Below are 17,794 nucleotides of genomic sequence, written 5' to 3' on the forward strand. Positions count from 1 at the left end.
GAATTGTTAAATTAAAACTAAAATTCCTAGTAAGTTGAGTCTGCCTATTGATGTTTCATAAATATGAGATTCCTTTATGACTTCGCTCTGAAGCCAGAATCTTTGCATACAGATTTTCTGAGTCTTCGTAACTCAAACTTACCATTTCTGATGCTGCTGCCTGTTTTAACAGCGTGCAGGTCAGAGAGCCTGAGCCGTGGAAAGCTTCTTAGAGGTTTCCCTGGGCCCTGGTCAGGGCTCCTACTCAACTGCTTATCATTCTCCTGATAAACTAAGTCATATTCAGCAAGAAGACAGGAGTTTGGGAATTATTCCTGGTGAAGAAATTTTCACCTCTACCTGTCCATATGTGATTGAATTTCACTTTATCTACCTCTACAAAAGTTTTTTCATATCTCTGGAAAAGAGAATAGTTTTTGTCATATGGTTATTTTCATTAAAACAGACGTATATATGATGATTATGACCAGCTCAGAAATGAGAGTGTATTTAGCTATTTAAATGCATTCTCATTTCTTTACATTTTCTAATCACTTGCTCAAACAACTGCCCTAAAGAGCAGGAAGTTCATTATCTTCTACTTGAGCATTGCTTATCTTACCCTCTAAACTCTAAGAACTCTGGGGCTCATTCAGTTCTCTCTACCAGGAGCCACACAAAGGGAATTGAAGTCTTTTATGACCATTGTCTCTTGGAGACACAAAGTGTCCTCACTGAAGTTCGTTCCTGAAAATCATGGTGCCTGGTCCCTTGTAGGACACAGTGTGCCCAGGCTGGGACTCCACGATGACTGTTATCTTAGTGCCCTCTCACAAGCAGGTATGGCCATTGCTCCCCAAAGCACAGCACAAAGCCATATGCTCTTCCTGACCAGACTTCCTGGTCCTAAACCCTTAGAGTTTGTCTTAAGCCCGAGTCACCAGCCTGTACTCTCCAGGGAATTTTATTTCATGGCGCTCTTTGTTTTTCCATGCCATTATGTCTTGTTCAGACTTTCTCTGGTCCACTCCAACAGGTAAAACCTAGCTTTGACTCTCAGAAAGCAGAGATGGCATATGCGTACTTCTCATCTCCTTCTTCTCAGTGATCTGGGATCCTCACGTGGTAGAATCCAGCAGGAGGTTGGTCAATGTGATTTGTGTTTGCAATCCATTTGTGTTTCCTCATTTTCTATGATGAGAGTTAAGCTCCTACCCTCTCACAGGAACTGGGAGACCGGGTCCCTATCTTTTTCGCTGATTACATTTCAAAGGGATGGCTCCTAAGTCCTTGAGAAAGATACTCTTGGGTTGTAGAGGATTTACACCTCACAGGGGCAGAGAAATAACTTACAATTGCAAGTTTCTAAAGTTAATGCTCTGAGAAAAGGAAGGTCAAGGGCCTATAGTCCAGAAGAATCGTGTCTAAAGTTTAGTCCATCCGAAGGGAATGATAAGGCTGTCTTGCTGAGTAGCAGTCTTGTCGCAGCCCTGATATAATCACAAAAGGTTTTAATTTATTTCGCTTCTCACTCCCATCCTCCTATGGTGGACAGCTTTCCCAGCAGTATTTACACAGCTCAGGGAGACTATGAGAGTGCATAGTCTCTCATAGCAAAGTTTGTCACATAATTGACCATGCCTTAAGGTGCCGTTCCAGATTTGATGGTCATCCTATTTGTGGGGAGTGGATACTTCCTATAATGTTTGGGTACAAAAGGAGTTAAGAAATTATACCTTTTTAAGGGGACACTAAACTGCAAGTTGGGGAGTCTATATTTTTCTTTTCAGTGACTGCTTTGTAGATTTTATGCTGCAACTTTATAAAGAAATGGGCACCAATGTTTCCACTACACCTTCAAATTAACAACTCAGAGAGGATTTACTTCCTTAGAAGTCACCACGATGCCATTTCCTATTGCAGAGGAGTTTAAACTATATTTCAAAGTGGCTTCATTTGTTCTTATTCAGTGGTTAAAGGGTACATATAAGGGAGTTGGTAAAATTTATTAGGTTGGTAGATTTTAAGAGACTATTCTGAGTTCAAAGTAACTCTTAAGACCCACATGAGGAATTATGACCATTATTATTAACTCTGTTTAGATCAAGACGTAACGTGGAAACCCCTGTTCATTGAGGAACTTATTCTGTCCTCTCTCTGCCTATCAAGTCAGATTCTACAAATATGAATGTTTCCTGAGCACCTCCAAAGGGATGCAGTGTGTTGTTTGTTCTGTCATCAGCAGTGAGAAGTTACTTGACATTTTCATTGCTAATAACTCCCTTGCAAAGTGTATTGGCACTTCAGTCATGTTTGAACCAAATCAACAAATAATGAGCCCCTGTTCTGTGAGACCCACCCACATAGTTCTTGCTCGCGAATGACTCAGGCTGTTGAGGAGCCAAGTTGTAGACATGTAGATAGTGAAATTAGGATAGACTACCTAAACAAATGTCAAAATATCAACAGAGATTTCATCTTGAGGTATATGAGTAATTACAAAATGAACTTTGCAGACATTAATTACTACAGGAGATGAGAGGATGGGAACATGTACAAAATGGACCTCACATATTTCCCCAAGCCTGCTTTGTCTTTCCCTCAATCTCTTTTGCATAGGGCATACATCCTTAAAAATTCTCACATGCATATACCTCTTTCTTTTAGCTGTTTTCCTATGCACACCCTTCACTGCAGTTAACTAGATCTATTCTTAATTCTTTAAATTCACCAGCATATGTAATGCTCCTGCCTCCACACAAGTGCCTCCTCTGCTGGAATGCCTGTTTCAACTCTTTCTCTCTTTTGTTCCCTCTACGTTGCTAACTTCTCTTAGTTGAACTAAGTAATGAAGGTTCCTCCACCTTTTGCTCTAGTCAGACCCTCAGTGCATTGGATGACGCCAGCTGACACTGGGAAGGGCCATCTGCTTTACTCAATCTACCCGTTCAAATGTGAATCTTTCTGGAAACACTCTCACAGATATACTCAGAAAGAATGTTTAATCAGATATCTGATCATCCCACAGCCCAGTCAAGTTCACACATAAAATTCATCACCACAGGCAGCATCAGGATCTTATGGACATTGTAGAAATACAAATTCTTAGGCCCCAACCCAGACCTATTGAAGCCTTACCTCAGGAATCTGTGTGCTAACATGCTCTCTAGGTGATGCTACGTACATAAATGTTTGAGAAATACTGCTTTCGAGGGTCCTGCTCTGTCCTCTTTCTGTAATGCCTTCTTTGATGGGATGCCCCACCTTCATACCCAGGCCTTAAACTCTCTGCCTGAGTCTGTTTCCAGAACCGTGTGGGTCTCTTCTCCAGGTGCATTAAGGGACAGTTGTTTGAGGGAACTGTGAATGAAGCTTGGACATGTGAAGGTGTCCACATACACGTGTGTTAGGCCCCTCACTGGGCAGCATGGAGCTGGGGGAAGAAGATAAGGGCAGTGAGCCACAGGCTAGGGGTTGGGGTTTTATTCTGTCCTGCTAGTTCTAAATTTGAACCTCTTTTCTGGGTCTTTTTGAACCTGTGTTTGTTAAGATAGCAGTAGAGAACATATTTTATTTAGCTGTTTGCCAGTTTGATTTATGTGGTTTAGATATTCAGATATATGATATGAGGGCCTCTATTTGTGCCCTCTCCCAGGCCTGCAAATGTTAAGGCAGAGCTTGCTCTGAAATTTTAATGCCGAGATCCTTTTGGTGTCCTCCACTGGGCTAGAACTCCTTGGGGGCAAAGATTGTGTTTTATTTAACCCAGACTGCATTGCTTTGTGCAGTGATTGGGATAAGTGACTTAGCAAATGTGTGCCAAGTGGTTTTATGATGGTTTGGGCTCTCAGGGAAGAGACATTGTCGGGGAGACACTTGGCCTACGTGGGTGTTGTTGGGCCATGATCAGTGAGACCAACACAGACAGTGTCCTGATGCAGGCTGCACTCTCTGCCATCATCACATCAATTTGGGGAATTGGGGAAAATTAAGGGGCATAACGTTGACAAGATGTCATCTGGTGGAACTGATTCCTCAGACTAAACAAAATGAAGCAAGCGTTGAAGTCCAAGTAAGGTGGGAAAGAGAACCAAATGCCATAGATTAATTAGAATAATGAAAACAGCTGTCAAACTAGTCTGAAACCTTGGCTTACTACAATTAAGTGTTCAATACAAACTAATTAAATTAGCAGTTCCCAGGTGTTGGCTTTACAGACAGTATAAATTATGCATGGAGGCAGGAAGCTTTGTCTATACCAAGGCCTTATTTGGGTGGTTCTTCTCATTTTATGGTTTTCTGTGTAGCATTTATTTCTGGTTTTATTGTAATGCCTCATGTCAGATATATCACAAAGTGGCAGCATAATTGAACAATTACACATGGATGCTGAATACTTAAATAGGTCCATATTTTGATTTTTTTCTCTATCTTTGAAATTCTTTTACTAACAAAGGCAGGATACCACAGATATTCTCAAATCTTATTGGCTCTCTATATATCAGAGAATATAGATCAGAGAATGATCTAAAACCAAAGCTTACAAATATAAGATGTGTTATTAATGCTTGCTGCTGTAAAACATTGATAATAAATAGAAGCTGATTGCATCCGCTTCAGTGTCTCACTCAATTTTGACAGCTGGGAAAGAGCAAAGATTTCCAAGCAGAGTGACAACAGGTTGACTTGGTGTTAGCTTTTCTTGTCAATGCCTGATTGAGGCTCCATTCTTGTCTCTTGCTAGTGGGGGCATAGTGCATTTCTTTGTACTGTGGTTTTGTTGTCAAAGGGACATCTGGTATTTGGACTGTTCTTGAGGGAGTCATTGATTTCTTTCTTCTTTCTTTCTTCCTTCCTTCCTTTTTTTTTTTTTTTTTTTACCTGATCTTAATAAAGTTGATAGTTTGTAAGATCCAGCCAACCAACCAATATTCATTAAGAGCCTATTTTGTGTGTCAGACTCTGGGCCAGGCTGGGAGAAAACTGTAAAGTGGAATGAAACCTATCCTGGTCCACAGAGTGTCTAGAGTCCTATGAGAAGCTAGGACACATATGTGAAATCACATTGAGTCACATGAGCCAGGTCTCAAGTGCCAACTATACTACGAAAAGTAGGCAATGATTTCAGAGTGGAATTGCTTCCAGCTGAGGAGAAAGGGGTCGTCCATGAGGAGTTTCCAGCATCGCTCCATCTCTTTGGGCAGTGTTTTTCAAACTGTTGACAATGAGTTATAATAAGAAAAGTACTTTATATCACAACTATACACATTTTTGGGGTGTGAATCACTGAAACAATACTTAACCCTTTCTTTGTGCTGTGGACTTTGGTCTATTCTATCCTATTCTATTTTTTTTAATACTCTATTCTATGAAAATATTCTATTTTATGAAAAACAGTGCAGAGTGTAGTCTCAATAAATTGTTGAATGTCCCACTAATTAGTTATCATCCACAACCTGAAAAATACTGCTTTAGAGGCCTGACTTAAAATCCTGCAGCTACTTTCCACTCTGCCATCTCTCCTACTCTCCTCTCTACACCCTCCTATAAGAGGAACCTTATCAGTGTCTCTGCAGTGGAATAGCTGGTGTCCTTGGTGTCTATGTAGGATAGGCATTCCTTCTGTAGCAATTGAGGACTTCTCCATCTCCCTCCCCATCCCACCAGACCAATCTGGGACTGCTTGTGTGGAGTACACAAGTAAAAGAGGACTGTGAAACCCTTTTGTCAACTGACCCATAGCCAATTAGTTGTTTCATGATTTTTCGATTGAGTTCCAGATTGTTATTCAGGGGGGAGTAGTAGGAAGTGTGAAGAAATAGGTTTGCGATGTGGGAAGGTTTCAATAATATTCCCATGCCCTTGAGGAATTTGTTCTCATTGAAGATTCCTAGAGTCACTTGAATATCAATCTATTTCAGGAAACCTTTTTCTGGACACAATTATATGATGATGGTTGCTTTTAGGACATCATCAGGTAATTGACTAGAATAATATTTAATTAAATGTTATTTGTTCACACATTTAACATTCACAGAGAGCTTCCCATATTCCGGCCCTCTGCTTTGTTCTAGGTTATCACATGCTGACACGTGAAAGCTTCAGAGTCTGGGGAGAGAGACAGACATGTGATATCATTCCCATGAAACTGCCATGTAGAGGTTCTTACAAGGGACTGCAGGCCACAGAAGATGCAACCCCCAACTTCCTGTGGTGGTCAGGGCAGGTTCTTAGAGGAGGCAGAGTTTGCCAGGCAAAAAGGTTTAACTTTCCAGAGGGAGGTAATGGGATGTGAGAAGCATTAAAGACATAAAAGACCCAGAACTGCAAGAAGCTTAGTGAGTTTGGGGGAGATAAAGGAGAAGAGGCTGAGAAACTCACAGAGGTGAGAGGACAAAGAAGCTTTTATGCCGTCCTGAGGAGTGTGGACTTTAACCAGACAGGACTGGGGAGAGCTGTGTTTAAGGATTATTAGTAGAGGAGTGATATAATTTACATTTTGGAAAGATGACTCTGGTAAATAGTGTATTGCTAAGGAATTTAATTGTTGTGGTATGCAAAGGCCTCACATAGTGACCACATACTTTTAGAGTGAAGAAAGAAGATACGGAATGTAGACTGGTGTTTCTCAAACCTGAATGTACATCACAGGTTGCCAGGACCCACCTGCAGAGCTTCTGCTTCAGTAGGTCTGGAGCAGGTTCACGGAATTGCATTTCTAAGAGGTTGCCAGGTGATGCTGATATTGCTGGTCCAGGGACCACACTTTGCTTATTTAATGCTGTGCTAGAAATAATAATGGACGTCAAAGATGTCCATGTCCTAGTCACTGGAACCTATGAATATATTACGCTAGATGGAGAAGGGGAATTAGATTTTGAATGGAATTAATTTATAATCAATCAATCAAGCAAGCAATCAGTAAATTAAGGGTTCTAAAGGGCCGACCTTACAATAGAGAGTAGCTTAAATAGTCCAGGTGGGCCCAATGTAATCAATCACAAGAGTGCTTAAAATCAGATGAGAGAGATGGAAGAGGAGAGTCAGAGGGGGATGTAACTACAGCAGGTCTTCAAATAACGTCCTTTCTTTCATCGTTGTTATAATGTTGATGAGATGCCATGGAACTTAACTTTTGTTCATATCAGTTAGCTAATGGTAAAATTGGCTTCTTTACGTCGTTTCACTTATAGTCGCAGAACCTGTTGAGGGTATTACATGAAGACTTACTGTACAAAAGAACGGGCAAAGTGATTCAATGTTGCCAGCTTTGAAGGTAGAGAAGGGGCTGTGAGTCAAGAATGTGAGCAGCCTCAAGAAGCTGGAAAAGGTAAGAAAATGGATTCTTCCTTAGAGTCTTCAGAAGGAGCTCTTTGAAAGCAGTAACTGTGTCTTATTTTTAATAGTAGCTCTAGCCCCTAGCACAAGCACTGACATTTAAGGGACAGTATTAGATTAGAGACAGTCTGGACTTTGTACTGTCTGTGCAATTGCAGCTGAAGGTCACATGCTATACGACCAAAATGCAATACTAGGCCAGCTGACACCTTGATTACAGCCAACTAAAACATGAATCAGACATCTAACCTACAGAACCGTTAGATAATAGAGTTGTACTGTTTTAAGCCACTGATTGGCAATTTGTAAAGCAGCAAAGGGAAACTAATAAAAATGCCTTCAGGTACTGTGGTGGGTACTTAGGGCCCAATGCTGGAAATTGGTTTGTTTGGTGACTACCAGCTTTCCAATTTTTTGCCTTCACTTCCTACTCGGGGCCAGCAGAGAAAGCCAAATGTGCTTCCCAAACCAATCACATAAGATATCCTGTCTCCAGTTTCGCCAGGCTAGCATTCTCCAACCAGAGCACTCCTAAAACCTTTCCTTTTTTCACTATAAAGGCTTTCCGCTCCCCTGTCTGACTTTGAACCTCTGACAGTTGTGAGTGATGGTGGCCGACTCCCTTGCTATAGCAAGCTCTGAATAAACAGTCTTGCTTGTTCTCATTTGGGTGGCCTTCCTTGATTTCCATAAGGGATAGTGCTCTACTTTTTTTCTCTTATTCACTGATTATTCTAATGCAGTGATTCTCAATGGAGGGAGATTTTGCCCCTTACGCCTCCTCTTCCCCAACCCAGATACATTTGGCACTGTCTGGAGATAATTTTGGTTGTCACAGCTGAGGGATATTACTGGAATCTAATGGGTAGAGACCCTCATAGGAATCTGCTAAATATCCTACAATACACAGAATGCCTCAAGCACCAAAGAATTATCTGGACCCAAATGAGGTTGAACAACCCTGATCTAATGATAGGAATTTCTGGTTCTCATGAAGCAGAGAAGTATGGTGTGTGAAGGTGTCTTTTTATGTGAGTGGGACAGTAAGACAGGTGGCAAGCAATCTCTCTATATTCAGTTTGACTTGGTTTGGTCTTGTAGCAAAGATAGTCCTTGCTTCTGCTTCCAAAAAAAGAATGACCTCCCTTTCCCTAAAGAAGCAGGAAAGTCTCGCATTTCATTTTGTGCCTAGTAACACCTAGAGAATTACAGTGTATGTAAAAATGTGCTAATATATTTGCATCTAATCTTTACATATATACACATGAGATATGACTATAACATGAAATTTCCATGTGTGAATTGTGGAAATGATCTCTTTACTTCATAGCTTTGTCATACAGACACATGCATACATTTATTTGTTTCTAGCAGGTTCAAGTTGCAAAACTACTTCCTTCCTCATTTCTCTCCTTCCACTGGTGCCCCAGTGAAATGGGATGTGTTTCGTTTGAGCTTATATATCTGAGACATCCTCATCTCTGGATCTTCAGAGCTGATTTGGAATGCATGCTATCGAAGTCTCCACTTTCCTCATGCATTTAAAACAGAGCTATAGTTGGAGATTTCTTCCACAGATCAACCTCTAGTGTTTCGATTGACAAGCTCAGGAAGGAGATGAGGTAAGGTGTTAGCTGTGGAGAGAGGCATTCTCAATCCTCTTGCTCTGACATTTTGCAGGCTCACAGGCTAATTAATCAATTTCATTAAAAAAGAAGAGAATGTTGCCATGGTATCCTGAGGCATGTTTATACTGGCACATTAAGATTTCAGGGTATTTTTAATCTTTAATTACCTACTTCCTTTTTTTTTTTTGAATTGGTGGGGCCTTAAATTTTTTTTTGATTATGTGGTTTTTCTGTCTATTTTCTGAGATTGAGGTACTAAATTAAACGGAGCTGCCTCTCTTCCTTGGGAAGAAATAAGATCACCTCTGGAGCCCTGGTTCTGTGCAAGATTTGATTGAAAGTTCCACGGAGGTCATTGTACTAGCCTGCCTTCAATGCACGTGCTTAAGCACAAGAAGCCACTAATTTATCACCAGAGACATGAGCCAGAAGGAGTTTTTTCTATAATATATGTAGCATATGCTTGCAAAGATTCTAAATATTTTCAGGAACATATTCAATTCTAGCCTTTTTTTTTTTTTCCCTACAGCATCACAAAAATGTTTAGTGTTAATAATGAAACAGGTGACTTTTTGCCCTGGATGATTGTTTTCTGGGAGTGTCAAGAGAACTAAAAATGCCCAGTTTTATTAAAGAACCTGTTAACCACTTGAAGTAACAAGTAACACTTTGATTATTTAAAGATCCATTTCTGACATGTTTTCTAACTCCTAGTCATTAAAGGGATGAGTGAAGATACAGAAAGAGAAGGTACAATGTAGCTTTTGAATTAGATCAGACTGAAATCTTATTAAAGTAGACCAGTAATAAAATGATAAAAACAAGTCAGAAACTCTCCTGCATTTCATGAAGGATGTGTACAGTAATTCTTTTTTCTTTTTTTTAGATTTACCGTAAGTGTCTGTGCTTAGGGGGATTTGGGATCTTATTAAAAAAAGAAAAAAATGAATACATGGAAAATATGATTGTGTCTATCTTTTATAAGGGACAGTCTAGCTAGTGTGTCTTCCTCTGGGTCTCATTTACACATTGTCATTAATGTTTAATCTGTGGCTTAAATCGTAATGCTCATTTATAAGATGTGCCCATTTATGAGATACATATTACTGAACCTGACACTTTAGGTTTTTCATGTTAAGTGGTGCTCCTGCAAAACTCATTTCTTTAAGGGCAAATATCGTGTCCCAGCAAGGGTATCCATAGAGAACATCTCAGAAATAGAGTCCTGTTCAGCACAGAGCCCTGACACGCCACCACCAGGAGTTCCCATTTCTGTTTGCAGACAGGCTTGTGAGCTTCTTTGTGACTTGGGCTTGGTCACTCTCAGGCTTGGCATGCCCCTGTCCTCTTAGGTTTCACATGAACACAGCAATGAGAACTGCCTGACAGCACGACTGGATAGCCAGTGTAGGTGACTATGAGTCTAGCTCTGCAGTACAAAAAGTGCTCTATTTTCAGCTCTGTCCTGTATTCAAAAAATCACACAATGCCAAAAGTACGGAAAAGTTGTCAACTCATGTTTTGGTAGAATTTTAAATATAATTGCTGAGCTATTAACATTTAAGATAAAAGTCTTGTAAATTGAACTTTTGGCCTGGATGATCAGTTTAGGTAAAATCTACACTGTCTAGTATTGCATTTTGGTCACATGGCATGTGACCTCCAGCTACAATTGCACAAAGACAATACAAACTCTAGACCCTCTGCAATCTAACAATATTAATTAAACTGGTATCGAGTGACCCTTAGCTGTCAGTGCTTGTGCTAGGACTGGAGCTACTACTAAAAATAAGACTCAGCTCCTGCTTTCAAAGAGCTTAGACTCCTCGATAGGATGGACAGAAAGACAAGTGAAGTAACTAAGTTTCAGTTTTCATAGAATTAGTGTATTTTGATTTTTGGTTTGGAGTCAGGATTTAATGCAAATCTATTCCATTTGCAAGTTGCAATAAGAAGTTCTCCTAGGAAGTGAATATTTAGTTCCTTAGAAGTTGTTTTAGGAGCACATTGTATGCGTAATCTAGCACAGCCTTGAGGAATCCACTTTCTAGATAAACTGACATTTCCATGTCATCCTGAAGGGCAGGTTAGTGTTAGTGATGAGGGGATTGGGGCTTGAGGGAGAAAGGGTACAGGGGCAAATGCTGCTGGGGAGACAGTCTGGGAGATCTGTGGCTGGCTTGTGGGGAGCTGGGCTCAGATTGTGCATTTGTCATAATGAGAAAGTGACATGGGGTTAAGAATTATCTGTTTATTGATTTCCACAGGTGGAGACTTTTCCTGGAGTGTCTCAAATGCACGCAATGTGTATGAATGCAGGATTTGGATTAGTGAGCTGAAAGATGCAGAGCATCACACTTGGCCAGGTGAGTCTCTATGGATTGTGGACCTGGGAGGAACTGTGAGCACTGTTCATTTTAGAAGGTAGGAGGCATGGTGGGTGTTTGGTAAGGCTGGCTGGCTGGCTCTGAAGCCAGATTTAGCTGTGGTTGAATGACTTTCCGTGGAAGTCATGCACGATCATTTTTTTTTCATCTCTCAGCATAAGATCTATGTCTGTTAAACATAGTCACATAATTCCAGTTCTATTGCTAACTTTCAAAGCAATTAGAAGTCTTAAACTGAAGTTGTACCAGGTAAGCCATAAATACACCAAAAGGTCAGCTTTCATTCTACTCGGATGAAGATGTATGTGAGACTGTGTGATGAGGGCTCAGGAAGCTAGGCAAACTGACAAAACAGTTTACCCTCATTTTCATAGTTCATAGGAAGTCTATTCAGAGAAGGCAGTGATTTTTTTTCCCTTGATGATTATTTTACTTTCCCATAAGGAACAATGATGCTGGGATTGTATTTGGCGATGTCTCTACCCTGATGTTTTGTGTAGGCATTTACCCCAGGCCCTGGCAATGTGCCAGGAGTTACTATGCTGGCTTCTGTCTAGGAGTCAGCATTTTCTGGGTACAGAGCCCTGTAGTGGGAGTGATGATGGGGACAGAGTACCCAGTGTTTTCTTGAGGGTAGGAACTTTCTCCCTTGGAGAGACAGCAATGCTGAATGAGACAATATTGGCTAGCTAGGAGCCAGAAAATGAGGTTTTGTCTCAGCCTGGGTAGTTATTTGACAGGTTGTCATTAATCTCCATGCCTCAGTTCCTTTCTCTTATCATTAAATCAAACCAGCATTACAGAGCTATTATAAGTTCTCATGGGATGATGATTTAAAATATAGTAAAAAAAAAAAAAGTAGAATTAGCATATGTAAACACACCTCAGTCATATTGTGGCATGAAGAGCTCCATCAATTATTTTTACAGATAACTGAATATTATAGCTTTAAGCATTTAAAAATTATCACCTTTTAATAAAAAAAGACTTTCAAAATGCATGACACTTTTCATGGCTCTTAAAACTCAGATGACACTAAACATAATAGTCTAAATGAGGAGTTGGTAAATTTTTTTTGGTAAAGAGCCAGAGAGTAAGTATTTTATGCTCTGTAGACATATGGTCTGTCATAACTACTCCACTCTTGCTGTTGTAGCATGAAAGTGGTCATGGGTTGGGAGGAAGTTGTTCCTCCCAAATCTGTCACGGACCAATACTTTTGTAAAATATAACAAAAAAAAATTACAAAAGTACCGTAGACACTTTGTTAACGCAATGTGGCTGTGTTCCAATAAAACGTTATTTACACAAACAGGAATTGAGTTGAATTTGGCTCATATGGGCTCTTGTAGCTTGCTAATTCCTGGCCTAACCTAACTTCAAGGGGGTTGGGGAATGGGGAAACGTAATTAAACCATTGTCCCAGAAGTGGAATATTTGCGAAGAACATGTTTAGCTGTTTGAGTGCAAGCATGGGATAGGCAGCTGGTTGAATTTAGCTGGGTTTGGAGTTTTGCAGGTGATTATAATGGATGTGGGTCAGGAAACTAATGGTATTTTAAAGGAAGTGATTATTTAGACCCTGAGATTAGTAATTAAAAAAGTGGTAAGTGGTAAGGGGTGAGAGTGATGAATATTGTTGGAGACATTCAAGATTTGATGAAGAAATCTTGAAATGGGAATAATTGAGTGCACCAGAAGGATAGAAATTGGTGGTCAGTAAGTAGAAACTTGAAATTTTTGGAAATGGTTCAGCTATTATGGGATTGAGTGGGGGATAGAGGTGAGCTAGAAAGATAAATCTTTCTAGAGGTGAGGAGGTCAAGGGCCAGAGAAGCCAAAATGTTGAACAGCTCATCTGTGGAGATATTGAAGGCACTGAGGACGGTACAGAAGTAGAGATGAAGACAGTAAACTAGGTGCTGAATTCATTGGTGAATTCAGGAGAGCTCTCGAGGGGTCTGTAGGGATAGTGAGAAAGTCCAAAACTAAGGATTTCCGGTGTGTTGGAGTAAAGGAAGAAGGATGACAAGTCGTCTGGAAGATCTACGGTGGCAAAAACTGCTTAGATATGCACTGATCCCATTAGTGCTTCTTCCTGGGTGCACAAACTACATTCCTTAGCTTTTTCTGTAATTAAGTGTGGTCATGTGAAGTAATTCTAGCCACAGAATGAAGATGGAATGATACTCAGTATTTCTAAGCCTGTCCCATAAAAACCTTCCATGTGCGATGCTCCACTGTCACTCTTCTATTGTCTACTCAGTGGATGCAGGGCATCCTTGGAAGACGCCCAGGACCCTTGGGATAGTGAGTCACTGAATGGGAGGATACTGGGTTCCTGAATGATAATATGGATACTAACAATATTATTAATACTAACAGCAGCAATAATACCACCGCCACCTATCTGGTCCCAAAGGCTGTAGGATTTGAGACCCCTATCCTAGGTACTGGGAATGCAGTTAGAAATGACTGTGGCTTTTTGGGTGGCTTTTTGAATCTTTTAAACTCATTGCCACTGAAAACTCAGGCACTTTTCACATGGACTACTGTTTTCCCTAGTCTTTTTCATCTCCCCTTTGCTCAGTGGGATTTTTAGATCCCAAATGCAGAACCATTCATTAGCCTACCTGCTCCCTCAGTTTGCTTAGAGATTGCCACAGGACTTGGCATTTTTACCTGCTATTCTCTTCATAACCTCCTTAAGCTTCAGTTTCCTCACTTGCAAAATATAACAAATAATACCTCAAAGGGCTGGTATAGGGATTAAATAAAATAATTCTTGCACATAAATCACTTAGCACTTAGTGTCTAGCACATAGTAAGCCCTCAATAAATGTTAACTATTGTTGGTTGTTCAAGAATCTAATTTATCCAAACCAAGGAAAGGAAGTTATTTAGAGTAGTCATTCTCAAAGTGTGGTCCCAAGATCAGCAGCATCAGTACAGAAATTCTTGGGGCCCACCCCAGTCCTACTGAATTAGACACTCTGAAAGTGGAGCCTAGCAATTTGTGTTTTAAAAAGCCCTCCAGGTAGTTTTGATGCATGCTAAGGTTTGAAAACCATTTCTTACTCATTTTAGCAATGTTTATTCTTTTTGTTTTGGGAAAAAAAAATCTCAGGATAGTTAAATTTCTTTAAAAATTAAGAATAAAAGCAGAGAAATGCTTCCTAACCATTAAACATTACTGACTTCAACTGCCAGCAGGAAGTGTCAGAGTGAATGTGACCCTGGCATCTGACCCAGGTGCTTTGACCACACACCAACCCCTGCGGTCTGCCTTGTTTTCAGGGAGACTACAGAATGTATTTAACAGGCCAGCGACCTTATAGTCTATATGCTAGTCATGCCGTGGAGCTGGCAGCTTTACAGCTATAACCCTTCACTACAAAGGAACAGTCAGAGGGAATTGTTTTGCTGTTTGGAGTGGAGGTACTGGTTTAAAAGCAACTCTGCTCTTGAATCCACCCTGTTAAATTTCTTGGTGGATGGGTCAGAGTGACTCAGGTGGATGGCTCATCTGTGACATTTTTGGATTGCCGCCTCATTGGCACTTTCTAATCTGGCTGTCCTATGCCTTTGGGTTTGCTTTGATCTTGAGGTTGATTTTTAAAATTTTTTAACTCTCCAAATATTTGTTGGTCAGCCTGTATCTTATTGGTCCAATCATCCTGTTTCTTTCTCCTTTCATGCCTTTTCTTGTGCCTTGCTGAATATTGATGCTGGGAAAAAAAGGAGAGATCTTCTAGCCTGACCATCTTGCGTTACAGGAGGGGAAACTGACGCCCTGTATTCAAGGCCACACTGTTGCTCTTATTTCCAAGGTTGCAAGGCTGTCCTCTTCAATCCCCACCCTCCCTCCTTTCTAAATTGACTTTTCCTTCACGCACTTTATTTAGGCATACACAGTCCTCTCTGGGAGTGGGGTTGTTTTGGTGAGTAATGATTTTTCTTCTAAAAGAGTCAAAATGACAATTTCGAGGTCATGATTTTGTGGTGGCAAGAATTTCTGTGTTTGCAGAACTGTGGCTGCACCCACACAGTTAATGTGTTGTGTTTCATACATTTAGGTTTCACAGTAAACGTTTTCTTTAGAATTGGGGTACTTCCCTTCTTTAAAGTTATAATCAGTTCAGGAGAGCTGACTTCACTGCTGGGGAAGAACGGGGAGCTCCAGTGAGTTTTCTGCCATCCAGAGGCATTTGGTGTGGGTATCGGAGTGGCGGGGAGGGGCGCAGGCCTGGTCTCCTGGGCCATCCAGCTGTAGATCATTCTCAATTAGCAGATATTAATGACAGCACTAGCATTTCAAAGATGGCTGCTGGAACCGGCTCTGGAACCAGGGACAGGAGATTCCTAACTTCCTCTAACAGTCTCCTCATCTCTAAGCTGTGTTCTTTTCCCAATTGCCTTTTCACGATCGTCTCATCCCAGTTTTAACTGGTTGACTGAAAAGTTCAGGACAGAGTTGCTATAAATTGAATGTTTGTGTCCTCTCCAAATTCATGTGTTGAAATTTAATCCCCAATGTAATGATATTTGCAGGTGGGTCTTTGGGAGGTGATTAGGTCACAAGGACATAGACCTCATGAATGGGATTAGTGTTCTTATAAGAGACGTGAGAGAGATCCAACTATGTGAGGACACAGTGAGAAGACAGCCATCTATGAACCAGAAAGCGGGCCCTTACCAGGTACTGAATTTGCCAGCATCTTGATCTTTAGACTTCCTAGCTTTTAGAGCTGTAAGCAATAAGTTTCTGCTGTTTATAAGCCACACGGTTTTGATATTGTGTTATAGCAGCCCAAACAGACTAAGAAAGAGTAATCTCAAAATCTATGTGCATTTTTAGTAAGTGGGTTCCTTCAGGTCCAAAGGAATGAAATTCTAATGGTAAAATGACAGGCACAATGTTTGAAATTTTTCCAAGATGGATTCAGGTAGGTGTGCTAAATAGGTGGTCTTTAGCATCAAGGGTATATACCTCTGTTGCTCATCTGTGATAGCATACTCTGCTGTCATGACCAGGAACCACTGAGGTTCCTGTGTGAGAAAGAGGACTTTTAGTAGCCTGGGACAGGCAACATTTATATTAGCCTTATCAGGACATCAAACTGATTATAATACATGGTCAGTGTAAAGCTCTGGTATGTGTGAATGGGTTAAAAATACTTTTGTATTAGCTGGTGAATGTTAGAATTAAAAACTATTTAAAGACAAAGAAAGATGGAGTAAGATGGAACAAAAGAGTCTGTGAGAGGAAATTCTAAAATTCTATGGCAAAGTAACCCTGGTTATTTGATTTAAAATGGGCTAAGGGAGATGGCTCCATAGTGTTGTGGTTAGCACGTCTGCTTTACATGCAGAAGGTACTGGGTTCGCGCCCCAGGTGGAGCCACGGACCATGCCCCGGGTGCGCCAGCACCCCCACCCCCACAGTGCCTTCTGCAAGCGTGTGGGAGGAGACGCCCCGCCTTCAGAGATCCAGTTCTTAAGGGGAGACAGCAACATCCATAGGTCAGGGATGGAAGTGCGGAGGGGGGTGGAATTAAAGAGGAGAAAAAAAATAGGCTAAGGACTTGAATAGATATTTCTCTGAAGACACATCAATGGCTAACAGGTATATGAAAATATGCTCAAGATCACTAATCAGGGAATTAGAGACCAAAACTACAATGAGATATCCCCTCATACTTGTCAGCTATTATCAAAGAAAATGCAAGTGTTGGTGAGCATGTGGAGAAACTGGAACCCTTGCATATTGTTGGAATGCAAAATGGTGCAGCTGCTATGGAAGACAGTAAGGAGGTTCATCGAAAAATTAAAACTGTCATATGATTTAGCAATCCCACTTCTGAACATTTATCCAAAAAGATTGAGATCAGTATCTCATTAGCCCTCTCATATTTATGGCAGCATTATTCACAATAGCGAGGATGTGGAAACAACCTAAATGTCCATTGAAAGATGGATGAAAAAAGAAAACGTGGTATATACATACAAGGAAATACCTTTTAGTTTTAAAAAAGAGATTTTACAAGATATGACAAAATGGCCGAACCTTGAGGACATTTGCTAAGTGAAATAAGCCAGTCACAGAAAGACAAATATTGCATGATTCCACTTAAATGAAGCATTTAAAATAGTCTAATTCATGGAATCAGATAGTGGAATGTTGGTTGCCAGGGGCTAAGGGAGGGGGAAATGGGGAGTTACTAACCAATGAACATGAAGTTTCAGTTAATCCAGCTAAATAAGTTCTGGAGATCTGCTGTACAACATTGTACTACTTATAGTCAACAATATTGTACTGTATACTTTAATGAGATTCATCCACTTAAATTTTTAAGTATTTTTACCATAATGAAATAACATTTAAAAAGCTAAATTTAAAATACAATTTAAAAAGCATGCTGCCCTCAAAGCTTGGAAAAAAAGTACATGCAAGTTCATTTA

General features: G+C 40.4%; 1 long non-coding RNA gene across 1 annotated transcript in view; it reads left to right on the top strand.

Annotated features, from left to right (window-relative positions):
• Positions 1-17,794, top strand: part of LOC120621653 (uncharacterized) — a 222,121-nt gene that overhangs the window by 112,836 nt on the left and 91,491 nt on the right. The window contains exons 4-6 of the long non-coding RNA XR_005658229.1: positions 6,054-6,140; positions 7,173-7,309; positions 11,213-11,311. This is a non-coding gene — a long non-coding RNA (uncharacterized LOC120621653). The remainder of the gene's footprint in view (positions 1-6,053; positions 6,141-7,172; positions 7,310-11,212; positions 11,312-17,794) is intronic.

This window comes from Pteropus medius, unplaced genomic scaffold (assembly GCF_902729225.1).
Source record: "Pteropus medius unplaced genomic scaffold, Ma_sr-lr_union100, whole genome shotgun sequence".
Taxonomy (NCBI): Eukaryota; Metazoa; Chordata; class Mammalia; order Chiroptera; family Pteropodidae; genus Pteropus; species Pteropus medius.